The sequence below is a fragment of the Hordeum vulgare genome, chromosome 7H (genome assembly GCF_904849725.1).
Source record: "Hordeum vulgare subsp. vulgare chromosome 7H, MorexV3_pseudomolecules_assembly, whole genome shotgun sequence".
In the NCBI taxonomy this organism is placed as follows: Eukaryota; Viridiplantae; Streptophyta; class Magnoliopsida; order Poales; family Poaceae; genus Hordeum; species Hordeum vulgare.
The window spans coordinates 13,196,596-13,213,581 of NC_058524.1; positions in this window are offsets into that span (position 1 = coordinate 13,196,596).

A 16,986-nucleotide genomic window follows, 5' to 3' on the forward strand; every position below is an offset into this window, starting at 1 on the left:
GGACAAAGGGAATGACATACGGGATTATACGAATCCTTGGCACTGAGGTTCAAACGATAAGATCTTCGTAGAATATGTAGGATCCAATATGGGCATCCAGGTCCCGCTATTGGATATTGACCGAGGAGTCTCTCGAGTCATGTCTACATAGTTCTCGAACCCGCAGGGTCTGCACACTTAAGGTTCGACGTTGTTTTATGCGTATTTGAGTTATATGGTTGGTTACCGAATGTTGTTCGGAGTCCCGGATGAGATCACGGACGTCACGAGGGTTTCCGGAATGGTCCGGAAACGAAGATTGATATATAGGATGACCTCATTTGATTACCGGAAGGTTTTCGGAGTTACCGGAAATGTACCGGGAATGACGAATGGGTTCCGGGAGTTCACCGGGGGGGCAACCCACCCCGGGGAAGCCCATAGGCATTGGGGGAGCCACACCAGCCCTTAGTGGGCTGGTGGGACAGCCCACAAGTGCCCAATGCGCCAAGAGAAGAAAAATCAAGAGGAAAGAAAAAAAAGGAAGGAGGTGGGAAGGGAGGGGGACTCCTCCCACCAAACCAAGTCCAACTCGGTTTGGGGGGGGGAGTCCTCCCCCCCTTGGCTCGGCCGACTCCTTGGGGGTCCTTGGACCCCAAGGCAAGGCCCCCCCCTCCCTCCTCCTATATATATGGAGCAATTAGGGCTGATTTGAGACGACTTTCTCACGGCTGCCCGACCACATACCTCCACGGTTTTTCCTCTAGATCGCGTTTCTACGGAGCTCGGGCGGAGCCCTGCTGAGACAAGGTCATCACCAACCCCCGGAGCGCCGTCACGCTGCCGGAGAACTCTTCTACCTCTCTGTCTCTCTTGTTGCATCAAGAAGGCCAAGATCATCGGCGAGCTGTACGTGTGCTGAACGCGGAGGTGCCATCCGTTCGGTACTAGATCGTGGGACTGATCGCGGGGCGGATCGAGGGACGTGAGGACGTTCCACTACATCAACCGCGTTCTATAACGCTTCTGCTGTACGGTCTACAAGGGTACGTAGATCACTCATCCCCTCTCGTAGATGGACATCACCATGATAGGTCTTCGTGCGCGTAGGAAAATTTTTGTTTCCCATGCGACGTTCCCCAACATTGGTATCGATTGGTGGCACAAACCGGTACCAATGCCCCTTTAGTCCCGGTTGGTGCCACCAACCGGGACCAAAGGCCTTGCGCGGTGCGGTGCTATGTTTAGTCCCACCTCGCTACCCGAGAGGGGCTCGGAGTGGTTTATAAGCCGTGCCGAACCAACCACTTCGAGCTCCTCTCTACTTCAGGCTTACGTGCCTAAATTCACTCTATGTGCTTGTGGGCCTATTGGGCCTACTGCGGGCCTGCATCCTGGCCCTAGTAATGGGTTTCTAGTCGTATGTAGGCCGTGGTGGTCGTGTAGGTGGCACTTTTTTTAATTTTTTCCCTGTCTTTTGCTTTCTTTTTTGTTTCTAATTACTTATTTATTTCCTTTCACGATAATTCTTTTTGCTATTAAAGTTTGTAACAAAATTCTAATTACTTATTTATTTTATTTTATGATAATTCTTTTTGCTTTTAATGTTTTGAACAAAATTCTAATTACTTATTTATTTTCTTTTATGATAATTATTTTTTCTATGAAAGTTTGTAACAAAATTCTATATAATTTTAGTTTCAATAATACTAGAGGCAAAAACTGGATGCACTTCGTGTACAAAACGGACAATCTCTTTGGAAGTATCAGGGTTTCATACGGAAACTCGTCTGTTACAAAGGGATTTCATTTTTTTGAACTTATTTGAACACCATAGTTTTTCTGTGTTCAAAATGCACCATTCAAAGCCACATCATCAATTTACAACCCATTCTGACTTCATTTGTTATTTTTCATGCACTTACTTATTATTTTGAGCTATAAGACCATGAAATTGAAAAGCATTTGAAATGAACTCTGAAAAGGTTCCAAGTTGGCATGGTAACATCATTTAACCCACATAGCATGTGCGACAAAGTTGAGAGGGTTATGGAATAAATTGGATGCACTTCGTGTACAAAACGGACAATCTCTTTGGAAGTATCAGGGTTTCATACGGAAACTCGTTTGTTACAAAGGGATTTCATTTTTTGAACTTATTTTAACTCCATAGTTTTTCAGTGTTCAAAATGCATCATTCAAAGCCACATCATCAATTTACAACCCTTTCTCACTTCATTTGTTATTTTTCATGCATTTACTGATTATTTTGAGCTATAAGACCATGAAATTGAAAAGCATTTGAAATTAACTCTGAAAAGGTTCCAAGTTGGCATGGTATCATCATTTCACCCACATAGCATGTGTGAGAAAGTTGAGAGGGTTACGACAAAAACTGGATGCACTTCGTATACAAAACGGACAATCTCTTTGGAAGTATCACAGTTTCATACGGAAACTCATCTGTTACAAAGGAATTTCATTTTTTTGAACTTATTTGAACTCCATAGTTTTTCTATGTTCAAAATGCACCATTCAAAGCCACATCACCAATTTACAACCCTTTCTGACTTAATTTGTTCTTTTTCCTGCATTTACTGATTATTTTGAGCTATAAGACCATGAAATTAAAAAACATTTGAAATGAACTCTGAAAAGGTTCCAAGTTGGCATGGTGTCATCATTTCACCCACATAGCATGTGCGAGAAAGTTGAGAGGGTTACGGCAAAAACTGGATGCACTTCGTGTACAAAACGGACAATCTCTCTCGAAGTATGAGGGTTTCAAACGAGAACTCATTCGTTACAAAGGGATTTCATTTTTTTGAACTTATTTAAACTCCATACTTTTTGTGTGTTCAAAATGGACCGTTCAAAGGCACATAACAAATATCTAGCACAAGGAGAAGAAGGAGAAGCGACCCCCACAACAAGAGACGACATTCTTCTTCTCTCATATATGGTGGACACTAGCTCACCTGATTTTTCAACCGTCGATGATGGTCGCTACTCCTACTTCCCCTAGTGCATAACAAATATCTAGCACAAGGAGAAGAAGGAGAAATGACCCCACAGCAATAGTCGACATTCTTCTTCTCTCATATATGGTGGAGACTCTCTCACCTGATTTTTCGACAGTCGATGATGGTCGCTACTCCTTCATACCCTAGTGCATAACAAATATCTAGGACAAAGAGAAGAAGGAGAAGCGACCCCCACAACAACAGTCGGCATTCTTCTTCTCTCATGTATGGTGGACACTCCCTCACCTGATTTTTCGACCGTCGATGATGGTCGCTTTTCCTTCTTTCCCTAATGCATAACAAATATCTAGCACAAGGAGAAGAAGGAAAAGCGACCCCCACAACAAAAGTGGTTCCGCGGCACGCCACTTGGTTCCGCTGCATGCCACGTGGTTCCGCTGCACGCCACGTGGGACTAATGGTCTTTCATTTTTAAATGACTGTTTTAAACAAAAACAGACCTGTTACAAAAGGGATTTTATTTTTCGAACTTATTTGAACTTAAGACTTTTTGTATATATATGTGGTCGAAATGCATGACACCATGAAGTTAGAAAGGGCTAAGCCATTCAAAAGTAGCAAATGAAGTTAGATAGGGCTAAACCATTCAAATTTGGAAACTATAACGGCACAAACAGAAACTAGACATATATAAATTGGTCCACGCAGTACATGATACTAGTACAAACAATACATAATAATAGCTACCATAGATATATATACAAGTGTTCGACGTTGAGAACACTACTCGTCTGAATCGTCTGAATCAGAATGTCCACCTTATTCGAGGTGACGCTGGCCATAGTTGACGACTCGAATCTTGCGGTGCAACTCGTATGAAACGTATGCATCTTTTGCTGCATACTCAATGTTGATACGATCAAGTGGGGCCTTCTCCCAAAGTTTGTGCTGAGACTTTGGGAAATTGGTCTTCATATTACCATACTCCTCGTCGATCAAGGCAACTGCCATATGAGCCATCGAAGTCCTGACATGTCGAAGCCTGAATACCGTTTTGAGATCAATGAGGCAACCAGTTGGTATCTCAATACCGAAGCTGTACCTCATATTCAGCTTGTTGTTCGTTATGTCAACGGTAGCAAAAGTGATGCCGTTGCGAAGGAAGTCCATGAGTTCTGTACAATGCTTGTCACTACTGCAACAGAAACAAATTAAAATGAAACAAATGTTACATACTGCTGCAATAAGGAAACATGTTTCACTACAACTAAAGAGAAAATTATCTTTAGGATTCAAATAGAACATATTGCTATCCTATGCAATTTTCATATCCTATGAATTGATCAAGAAACCGTAAATTAACTATGACATATATATATATATATATATATATATATATATATTCTCCCACGGTTTTGCAAATATTCAATAAGCTAGACATATTGCATATTGCTATCCAATGGAACCTAGAGAGATCACTATAGCTATCCAATGGAACCTAGAGAGATCACTAGCTATATGCAATTTTCATGACTATGACATATCATATTGCTATCCAATGCAACCTAGAGAGATCACTAGCTATATGCAATTTTCATAACCTTGGATCAAAGAACGCCGCATAAAATTGTATTACTACAACTATGATTTCAATGGAACATATTGAACCAATCAGATTTTTCGGATTGTGGAACACTATTTCAATCAGATTGTGTTCCCTTCAACTAATCAAAATTGTTTCACTACAACTATTTGAAGCAAACCAACTATGATTCCAATGGAACATATTAAACACTAGTTGATTCTAATAAGGTTTTTCAGATTATGGAACATTATTCCAATCAGATTATGTTCCCTTCAACTAATCAAAACTGTTTCACTACAACTATTTGAAGGGAACCAACTACGATTGAAACAAATAAACTTACAATGTCATTACCTTGGATCAAAGAAAGCCTCAAAACTTACCTCGCTCATTGGAAGATCAAGACATGGTGTTTGAAACATAGTTGGATGATGGCAACACCGCATTGATCGGCCGTGTACTCCAGATCAAGCCCCAAGAACTTCTCATGATCCACTGCGTCGTCAAGCCATTCCTTCAACTGTCTAAGAAAATGCGGCACCTCCCTGCTCTCGTTCGTGTACACAACATCGAGCTTGGTCTTGCCATGTGCGAGCACCTCTCCAAAGCGAGTTGGCATGGTGGAAGAAGAGAAGGGAAGAAGAGAGGGGAAGAACAGAGCGAGAGCGAGAGAGGAAGAAGAACACAGAAATGGCGACGCGATAGAGACTCTGCTTCGGTTGTGGTTTTGGGCATCGGGATGCAAACTGTTTGGGCCTTTAGTCCCGGGTTGAGCAACCAACCAGGACTAAAGAGGGATACCAACGGTTTCCACCACTACGGCAGGCCACGTGTCAGACCTTTAGTCCCGGGTTGAGCCACCAACCGGGACTAAAAGGGGATACGAACGGTTGCCACCCCCGCAGAACACCACGTGTCAGTAGCTGGATCTTTAGTCCCGGTTTTTTGCGAGAACCGGGGCTAATGCATCGAACCGAACCGGGGCTATTTCCCCGCTAGGGCCTGGCAGCTCAAACCGGGACCAATGCCTGGCATTGGTCCAGGTTTTAGTTTGAACCGGGGCTAATATGGTTTTGGGCTTCGACCGAAAGACCCATTTTCTACTAGTGCAGTGCCGGCTGGTGTTGGACATGGTCTGCGCCTCCATATGTATGAACCGCTTGGCGTTCATGGGGTAGCCAGACATGCCTTCAATTGTTGCTTCCGACAAAATCGACAACTTCCTACCATGGTTTGATGACAGGTAATCAAGTGGATGGCCTGTTTTGGGTTCATGAGTAACCGCAAGATTGCCATCTATTGTGAAACAAGTGTAAGGATAATTCCAATAATAATTGGGTGTAGACTTTCTGGTGATGTGATTTCAATTATAAGTGCACACTTTCGTTAGTGATCTTCTAACAAGGCATTTTACATTGTCAAGGTTTTCACGCAATGGATATAGCTTTTGTAACCTGTGTTACGAACAAATAACTCATACTTATAACTACAAATAACCTTAGGAACCAAACCATATACTTCAACCTGGATTAGCAGAGACTTAAATCCAGAGCATATGAGGTTAGATAACACATAATGGTGCTTATTTTGTTGATATATAATGTTCAACTGATTATAGAAATGGTCTTTTTTATGCTATGTACAATCATGAATAAAGGAAAATGTATAGGATAATGTACTGCACTTTGGCTTCTTCTTGGATCATCCTAACCAAGAAGACTTCGATAGCACCATTGGCTTTTTGTATGTGCCAATAAAATTATTATGTCTAACAATTATTCAGTTTTTTCAAATTTGTTCTTTGTTGGAGATAGTCACGACTGACTAGAACATGTAGTGATTGATAAATGTGTGTTGTCTGGTCTGAATCCGATGTTAGTGTGTCTAATAAATTATTTCCTTTCTTTTTTTCTGCTCTATGCCTTGCCTTGATTTCATCGGACAAAAAAAAAGAGTACTGCTTGCTGATGATGTTACTCTAGATTTGTTGCCAATGATATTTTTAATCCTATTTTAATTTTTAAAAATGAACTAACAACCTGATTTTAGCGTTATTCATTGTAAGAGACATCATGTCCCATGTTCCAAACTAACATCCAAATTATTTTACCGTCAATCGATCCATCATTTTTTCTTCCATTGCAACGCACGGGCATATTTGCTAGTCTATACCTAATAATAAAGCGGCTATTGCTTCCGTCGGAAAACCCACCACATCATTTTTATAAAAAAAGACCCTATAACTTTTGTTATTTAACCCGCGCTTCATCATTTATCTGCAACGCAAAAGGAAAAAATGATTCGCTGCAAAAATTATACCCGTACGGATCGCCTCCTCCCGTCGACTCTTGGCCACCCTGGCCTGTGCCCAGGCCGCCGCCACACCACTCGCCGCCGCGGCCAACCTCAACCGCCACCGGTGCCGATCTCAACCCACCCGCCTCCGCGGCTGTACCTCTCCCTGCTCACTGCCCCCATTGCGGCGCTCCAGCGCATCGCATCGACCCTGGTCCACCCTGGCCTGTGCCCAGGCCGCTGCCACACCACTCGCCGCCCCGGCCGACCTCAACCACCACTGCTGTCGATCACAACCCACCCGCCTCTGCGGTCGTACCTCTGCCCACTTGCTGGCCCCGTTTCGGCGCTCGAGCACAGCTTCTGGATCAAATCAACGCGACAGCTACAGCGACTTGGGATGATGCGTCTGCTCGATGCAGAAAGGCGGCAGCGCGCGGATAAGGCGCGTCGGCGCGAAGTACTTGCAGGTGGAGGCGGGCCTCCATGGCTCACACGGGGAACTCCGAGGTTATGGCGCGGCAACGGCGACTCCTTATGGCCAGATAGAGGCGCCTAACCCTTGCTCCCTCATCGTATCCCCTCCTCCGGCAGGAACTCGTCATCTGGTGAGATCCCCTCCCCATGCCTCCAACCGTGTGCCAAGCACCGGCAAGAAATTTTGTTTTGTGAGAATTTGTTTGCTCATGAATGAATGTATTGAATGTAAGATTGCATTGTTGTAGAGAGAGAGAATGGAACACCACCTTCAGTTTGTTATGTGATCCCACATTCTCTACCCCATGAGTGAAATAAGATAACAGTCCATTGATCAATTCATGTAGCCTCTTTGTTTTGCTTTGCTTGTCCCGCTCAATTTCTCATCATGATGGAATTAACAATGGACGGGTTGATTTTTCAACAAAATAGGATAGAACTGACTACATTAGTTAGTTAGCTTATTGTTTTAATAAATCAAAATAATTATAAAAAAATTAAAAGCGTGTGGTATTTTTTTCTCCTGTTGCAACGCACGGGCCCTTTTGCTAGTAATAACAACGGCCATATCTAAAAATACTTTTTCCGATTTAAAAGAAAATTCTACAGAGACCCAAGGCAGGCCATACGTGTTGGCGGCGCGCATGTGGACCATGGATATAGTACTAGTTCCAGGAGTCCAGCATGCACGTACGACGACGTGCAACATGTGCGACCAGTCCGGGCCGGGCTGGGTCGGCCAGTTCCTATTTCCTAATCACATGGTCTAGTAGCTAACGATAGTTACGTGCGTCCTCTGTTATATTCAGATGGTGGCCGATGGGATGGAACGGTCCACTGGATCGCATGGAATGGTCCACTACAGACGTTGCGGACGGCTGATCGGACAAAGGAGAAGAAGATCCGGCTCTCCCTCCAGAGCCAAATGCGGACGTGAAGGGTTGCATGCTCATTCTACGTTCATGAATATCTGTGCTGGCTTGTTTCAAAGGACCAATCATTTGCATGCTTTCTGCAACTGTCTGTTATCATTGATGGTCAATCATTTGGTCGCTTCGGCAACTGTTGTTTTGTTGTTTCTCAATAATGGCCAATCATATACTACAGCTTTCAAAACCAGGAGGGGGACTTTTGGAACCTGCGTGTATATACATCCTATATGTAAAACAAAAATAGCAATTTCATGAAAAATAAAAATAAAACCTAAAATATTTTCGAAATAAAATTAACCTTCCATTGTATCTGTAAGAAAATTCCACAAAAATATAAATACATTTTGACTTTTTTTCAAAAAACACAATTTTTTGGTCAAAATAGTGTGAATAGTGACCTATAATAGCAAATAGATTTTGTATTTTTTGCCTACAAATCAATGTTGACTTTTCCCATGAAAATTTATATACTAGTGCAAAACAAAGTCAAGTTTAATCTAAAAATACTTCGGAACTATTTTGACTTTCTAATTAATTATTAAAAAGATCTTATATATTGTGCATATACAACCAGGAACCAAAGTGTATTTCCCTCAAAACCATCCTTTTATAGTTAGAATTAATGGAAAATCAATTTTCTATTTCCGCAAATCTGACACGATTGTCCTTGTCACGTGGTCCGTGTATATTTGTTCTTCGCAGTTAATGATATAGTTTCTTCATTTATATTTATTGAGTCCTTATTTTATGTTAAAAATTGACCACCACAAACCAAATATGAAGTTTATGTTACAAAAAGTATACTAATGGATTTATATTCAAAAGAGGTTTCTCATACTGTAATTTATGTGACATAGAACTTATATTTTGTTATTAGTTAAATCTGAAAAAAATCTGAAAATATTTTTGAAATAAACTTAACATTTCATTGTATTTGTAAGAAGATTCCACAAAAATATAATTACACTTTGACTTTCTTTCAAAAAAGACAATTTTTTGGTCAAAATAAAGTGAATAGTGACCTATAATAGCAAATAGATTTTGTATTTTTTGCCTAGAAGTCAATGTTGACTTTTTCCATGAAAATTTATATATTAGTGCAAAACAAAGTCAAGTTTTATCTAAAAATACTTCAGAACTATTTTGACTTTTCAATTAATTATTAAAAATATATATAGGGTGCATATATAACCAGGAATCAAACTGAATTTCCCTCAAAACCATCCTTTTAGAGTTAGAATCAATGGTGAATCAATTTTCTATTTCCGCAAATCTGACAAGGTTGTCCGTGTCACGCGGTCCGTGTTTATTTGTTCTTGCAGTTAATGATATACTTATTCATATTTATTGAGTCCTTCTTATTTTATGTTAAAAATTGACCACCACAAACCAAATATAAAGTCTACGTTACAAAAAGTATACTAATGGATTTGTATTCAAAAGAGGTTTCTCATAGTACAATTTATCTGCCATAGCACTTATATTTTGTTATTAGTTATATTTATAGTCAAAATTAAACGCAGAATACGAGGAAGTTCTGTAATAAACTAAGATGGACAAAGTATTTCTCTCCCTTTGTTGTTATGCAATCTAACAAACTAACATTTATTTGTGTTGGTCCAAATTTCCCTTCTATCCATTCTAAATGATGACGTACTAGTATGTTGCCATGCCTTGCATCAATTTTCACATGAATCAAGCCAACTTTGTAAGTCGAATAAATATTCATTCTGTAAGCATGAATGTTCTGGAAGTTCTGATTGTTGTCGCTCTTTCGAAGATTCTATGAAGCATTTATTTCTCTTTATAATATCAACGATTGAATGTGAGATCCATTCATTTAGTTAATCGCTTTGTGCTTCCAACAAAAGATAGATCATGAACATGCAGCTTTATAATTGATCTCTGGCTCGGCTCATGGGCTACAAAGCTAATAATAAGCTTTCTCGTGCTGGAAGGATAAATTATATTTTCTCTTCCATACATGTCTACTCTAAATCAAACATCCCTTTCTCAAAGGAAAAAAAGAACACAACGATTATCGATGTACAATGTCTCCCATATTAAAAATGATGAAGATCTCCTAATAACTAGTATTCTACCTGGTAATAATATATACTCCTACTACCGATAGAATGAGCCACTGAGGCGCCCTTGTCGTCGCTTCCCAACCGAAGCCAGCTTTTTGTCGATGATAATCAGGAATTCTTCATGTACATGCCCCTAAGAATCATCGCCCTGAAGTTGTAATTGCCTTCATAACCTTGAATACATGTGATGCATCTGACACCAAATCTCGCCATCACACAAGCATGATGAGAACCATAAGCTTTCCGCCCCAAATAGATGACATAAATTTACACTAGAGCTCTATCAACTACTTCCACATAGACTAACTCGAGGAGGATCGAAGTCCGAAAGACAAATTCGAAGAAGAAGCGTCGCCATCCATCGGGCGTAGCACCTATGAGGACTAAAGAACCCTACCTAAACTACTAGTCGGAGTGGAGTCATCAGGGTTCCCCTCCGCGTCACCGATGACCGGGGTGAAAGAGAGGAAAAAGGAGAATAATCCACGGGTTTGCTGGTGAAGTCTCAAGGATTGCCTAGGCGCAAGGGGGCGCGGGAGATGCTTCCCGTATAGACGAATTTAGTTCCATCTATACTCTTTGCGACTGGTAGGACGTGTACCCTTTTCTACATGGCAGAATACATACGTTACCAATTAAAAAATCAACTGGATCAAACATACTAGATATAAAAGGACCATCTGGTTAACCGGTCAGCCAATGTGGTGGCCCATTTGATTGCAAAGTTTAGTTTTGATAATAGCTCAGATGTTATCATGTTAATGATGTTTCGCCCTGCATGATGATTTTGTGTTGAACAATTGTAATAACTTTTTTTATTAATGTATGATGCATAAAAGTTTTTTGGACCTCGGTCTCCATGGTGGCCTTTAAATTTGAAATCCAAAATTCATGAAAATACATATTTTTACATTTTTAAAAACTCTGGAAAAAATACAGAGATAAATGAGAGTGTAACACACATGTGTGTAAATTTAAAAAAAAACATTTAAATGAGGCCTGTACAGAAACGACAATTCTAGGGCTTCTTAACACATGATGCTATTCATCGTTTCAGGCCATGAATTTGTTTTTTTATGTAGATCGTATCTCAAGGTATTTCATCCTAAAAATTTACACACATATACACATAACATCTTCCTTTGCTTGCATATTTTTTTTAGATTCCTTTTAAAACCAAAAAGTTTAAAATTTGAATTTTTCAAAAATTTCGAGCTCCATGAAGCTCGGCCTCCAAACGACCGTTCTATGTATGATGTGGCTTTAAAAAGGGATAAAACATGACCAAATCAAAAACGAGTTGCGCCTTCGCTTTTCTTTTGTTTGCTGCCATTCAGTCACTCATGTTTGGTTAGGTAGGCAAAGGCTCATGCCTATCAATACCGGACGGGACAAAGCATGAAGCCCCAAAGGTGGTTCGCACACACAGAGTCGCAGACGCGTGGTACAGAGACAGTGACCGAGCGAGTGAGGGAGGTGGGGAGCTCAGGCCTCGGAACAGAGTGCAAGGGTTTTAGAAAATGGCTGTGCTAGGCGCCCACGCGCCGGTCGCGCAGCAGCCGTCAGATCAGGGCCCCCTGACCGTCAGATCTGCTCGCGTGAGCCCCCACCGTCCGCCATCCTCGCCCGCGTCGCCGTCCCCGCACGCGCCTAGCCCGTGTCAATGCTCCAGCACGTGCCGACCGCCTCGCCTCACCTCCTCACCGTTGGCCGCCCTCCATCGTCGGTCGCCGCCGGTCGCTGCCCTCCCCGCCCTCACCTATGTCACCTTTCTGTGCGTTTCTAACCTCCGTGGATGTAGCAGCGTGCGCTCATGGTTGCAACCCCTTGTAAAAAATAATACGGTTGCAACAAAACAGAACGACAAATGTAGCAAAATTGTATAATGGTTGCAGCATTTTTCATCATGGTTGCAACTCGCCCATGTCAACGGTTGTAGCAAAAACACAATACGGTTGCAACAACAAAAAATGACTGATGTAGCAAATTTGTATAATGATTGCAGCATTTTCCATCATGGTTGCAACTCGCCCATGTCAACGGTTGTAGCAAAAAAACAATACGGTTGCAACAAAACAAAATGACTGATGTATCAAATTTGTATAATGGTTGCAGCATTTTTTCATCATGGTTGCAACTCCGCCTACAAAACTCCGGCGAAGTTTGGTTGCAACTCTGCCTACAAAACTCCGGCGAAGTTTGGTTGCAACTCTCATGGACGTGGTTGTAACTTATTTTATCAACGGTTGAAGCATTTTTTATGTCGTTTGAAGCTTTTTGCACACCGCTTGTAGCTTTTTTTTAATACATGCATACACATAGATCAGTCCATGGCAGGAGGCAGCCATGTCATCTCCCCTGTGGCTCGGCCCGAGCACCAGCGATGATGGTTTTGCAACAGCGCCAGCGAAGGGTACGAGGGCGTGCGGCGGTGCCTGCGGGGGAGGGGGCGACGGCGGCATGCACAGAGGAGAAGCACGTGACGGCAGCGCCTGCGCGCGGGGAGGGGCGACGGCGACTTGCGCAGAGGGGAAGCACACGGCGGCGGCACCTGCGCGGGGGGAGTGGGCGACGACGACCTACGCGGGGGGAGGGGGGTAGCACACGACGGCGGCGCCTGCGCGGGGGAGGGTGCGACGGCGACCTGCGCGGGGAGGGGACGCGCGCGATCCGTCCAGATCGAACGAACGCGGTGCGCCGTGTATAAACGTTTTCCTTTAGAAAATATAGAACGGACTGCAAGGTACATTTTTACTGAGTGGATGTATGCTCTCAGCCCTGACTCGCCGGTGGAGCGGAAGGATGCCGGTAGGATTCTTCGGTATTATTTTTACTGAATAACCCCAGAGGATCTTATGTTTTCTACGGATCATCCGAATATATTAATTATTTCGTGATGTGATCCCTTGCAAACACCCAATGCATCTGACCTTTTTTTTTACACTACGTGATACCAATTGATCTGACGACAATAAATCCAATGTGATAATCGTGCCTACGTGGCGAAAGTAAAAAAACATCAAGTTAGTTGGCGTGTCCACACCTATTTACTCAGACCATCCAAAAGTGACTCTATCGCTGGGAGCTCGATGGACCAAAGCTTTGTCCATTGTGATCTTCCATGGCTTATTCTCTCCTTGACGAACTAACATCCACCTGAAGCCTCGCATCTAGCAAAGTGACACTCAGCCTGTATGCAGATTTAACCGAAAAAACACCCTTTGTGTCGTAGTGATGACATGCTACGTGGTCTTCCATTCCACTTCTGAGAGGAATATAGCTAGGATTTCCTTTCCATCTTCTGAACTAAACAAGTCATGAACGAGCTCCGTATCCCAATGCTCAGTGGCTGGATTAATTAGTTCTCCTACTCTATCCAAAACTACTTGTCCTCTACCGAACGCCGGCCTTCTTGTACTCCCTCTCGGAATCCAGGGATCCCTCCATACATGTATAGATTCACCATCCCCAACGCGCCAAATCACTCCCTCTTTGAGAAGCTCAAGACCCTTCAAAATACTCCTCCATGTATATGACATGCCCTGTTGTTGTGGAAGCTATATGTTTGCTTAAGTCGAAAGAGAAGAAAGCTCACTAGTAGAAAACAGGGCATTTGTCCCGGTTCGTAAGGGCCATTAGTCCCGGTTCTTGAACCGGGACTAATAGGTCGTTACTAATGCCTCCCCCCCTTTAGTCCCGGTTTTTACACGAACCGGGACAGATGGGCATCCACGTGGCCGCTGCGGGCAGCCCAGGCAGGGGGTCTTTGGTTCCGGTTGGTGACATAAATCGGGACCAAAAGGCATCCACGCGTCAGAAACTGGCTGCAGCTGATGTTTTTTTTTGAAAGTGACTGGTTTAGGGGTTTTGGAGGTTAATTTAGGTTGTTATTAGCTAGCTAATAGAGAGAAGTGTCCTCTCTTATCTTCGTGCTTGGTTTACCAACGCTACTGCTATGTTCATTTCACCCGCTGATATATAATAACCCTTCATGCTGGCAGCATACATCATCATATATAATAACAAGTCCTACTAATCATGCATCATCATACATCATAAAAACAAGGAGCATCCATGAGCATGCATAAAATTTCATCAGGCACACCACCATCATACTTAAAAGTGCAGTAGCAGTTCAACACTATCGTACTTAAAAGGTTTATACTATAAAGATTAAAGCCATCAGGTTCTTAAGATATTCACTCCTGCTTCTTCACCTTCTCCTTCATCATCTTGATGCGCTTAGAGCGGCGAAGCCCCAGGCCGGGCTGTGGGATGTACTCCTCTACCACAATTGGCATGGCCCTGTCGCCCAGCCGTGGGACATCCATCGCGAGGCCATCGTCGCTGCTACTTTTGCTTTCACCAGAGTCGCTGCTACTTTTGCTGCCAGAGTCGCTGCTGCCGTAGACATAGCACATGTCGCAGTACTCGCTGCTCCTGCTCCCATTCCCTTGCCAAATGAAAAAAGTTTTTTTTTAAAATGGGTGTGAGAGATAGCCTAATGGAGAGGAAGAAGAGACAGAGCGTACCGGCATCGTCGTCGTCCTGGTAGCGCCTCCGACACATAGTCGTGTCGAACACCTTCACGGCGAACGTGGCGTTGCCGTCGTACCTGAAGACAAGGAAGTACCCGATCCCCAGGTCGTAGGCACGGACGAACTACTTCCAGCCACGGTCTAGGTACATGCGGCCATCGGCGTCGAACACCACCTCCACGTCCCATAGCTTGCGAAGCCCGTTGCCAGCCTGCCTCAGCTTCATGTTCTGTGGCCGATGGCCGTCCATCATCTTCACAAAATTGTGCGGCAGCACCAGCCTGGAGGATTTCTCAAGTATAACCGTGAAGAACTCCATCTCTGAAAAGCAGCAGAAGAGACCAATTACTACCCTTTAGAACATTGTCATACAACATTTATAGCAACATGATCATTAGTATCAGGGAGGACCTAATTAAATACCCTATTTAAGGTAAAATAGCATAAAACAATATAGGCCCTGACTCGAGGTCGGAGGGGGGTCGTTGACGGGGACGACGGCGCGGATGATGGAGGGCGGCTCCTAGATTTTTGCATAGTGCTCTCTAATTTTAGCATTCAAAGTAGGAGTACTTTTCCAATTTGAACATTCAATAAGCAAAAACAAATCGTAAAATAAAGTGGTATTCAAATTAGCATGCATTCAATTATAAGCAAGACTACATCATCGATCTCTTGTGTCCATACATCGTTGAATATTATCACTAATTAATACTCCTCGAATACTACCATACATAAAGCATCATTAATATATATAGAACCGCAGCGCCCGACGGGTATCGTCGCGGGCGGTGGACACCAAAGAGAAGGAACCATCACAGGATCATAGCTCCAGTGAGATCCCTGAAGAACCTGCCAGGTATTGTCGAACCTGCCCTCCAATGCAACCATGTAGCGATGGACGTGCTCGTCCTCATCGTTGACACGGTGACGTGCCACCTCCGCGGTGTCCGGAAGCCTCGGCACCGTCACTGGCCCACGCGACCGCCACGAAACAAGGATCGGCTCAACAACGGGCTGCCTCCTCACCAACCTACGTCCCTCGGAAGGTAGCACCTCCCAATACCAGCCGGGCGGAGTCCAGTCCCGGACATGGCCCCTCTGATCAAGCAGGTGTCCTCCGCCGAGTCGACGACGAGGATGCGGGATAGGCATCGTAAAATGAACTAAAAAAATAACATTTCTATAAGGCATGGAAAAAAACAAAATCAATACGTTGAATGAAACTATTCTATGCTTTATTATATTTCATTTAAATGTTAAAATTATAAAGCATTTGATTTCCGTTTTAAGATACCCACAAAAATTAGCACTTTGGTTTTCACATTTGTTTTGAAGGAACTACACACATAACAAAAAAAATCTGACAACTATAAGACTAACCACTATTTCCAAAATCAATATACTTTCACGAGACCATTGCTAAGTAACCATGCATTAAAACTAGCCCGTGCAAATGCACGGGTTGTTGACTAGTGGATATTAGTTTGAATCGTCATTTGCATGTAATTAGATGCATGAATGAGAAAATTAGGGATGGTTGATAGAGTATATTCACTGAACGATCTAGAAACACCATATGAATTATTGGCCACTACATAAAGTGGTTGGTTATATCGGATAACAAACACATGTTGATGATCTATTCATAGCAAGAATGACGAACAATGAAGAACGTGAAAGCATATAAACAAGGGAGAGATAAAAGGGTATATAAATGTAAAAAGTGGTTGATTGAATATTTTGCTATGTGTTGTTCAATGCACCGTGACCTCACATATATTTATGATGTTGCTGGACTTCCCATAAAATGGAAGTATTCCAAATCCTTTAAACATTTTTTAAAAATTAACCGAACTCGGGTTTAAGTATGGTTGAGACAACAATTTCAATTTTGGGTACCACAGTCCACATATGATCTCGGATGGAGGTGCGCCCAATTTTAAATTTATATATATGGGTGATACAAACAACTTTCTTGTTGAACCTTTTTTGATTTGAGGCCATATTTGTGCCAAATATCACGCACAAAGAAGGCAACGATTCACGCTACCCATCAGACGTTGGTCAAATGAGTATATTTTTGTTTGAAAAGGAGGTTAAGAC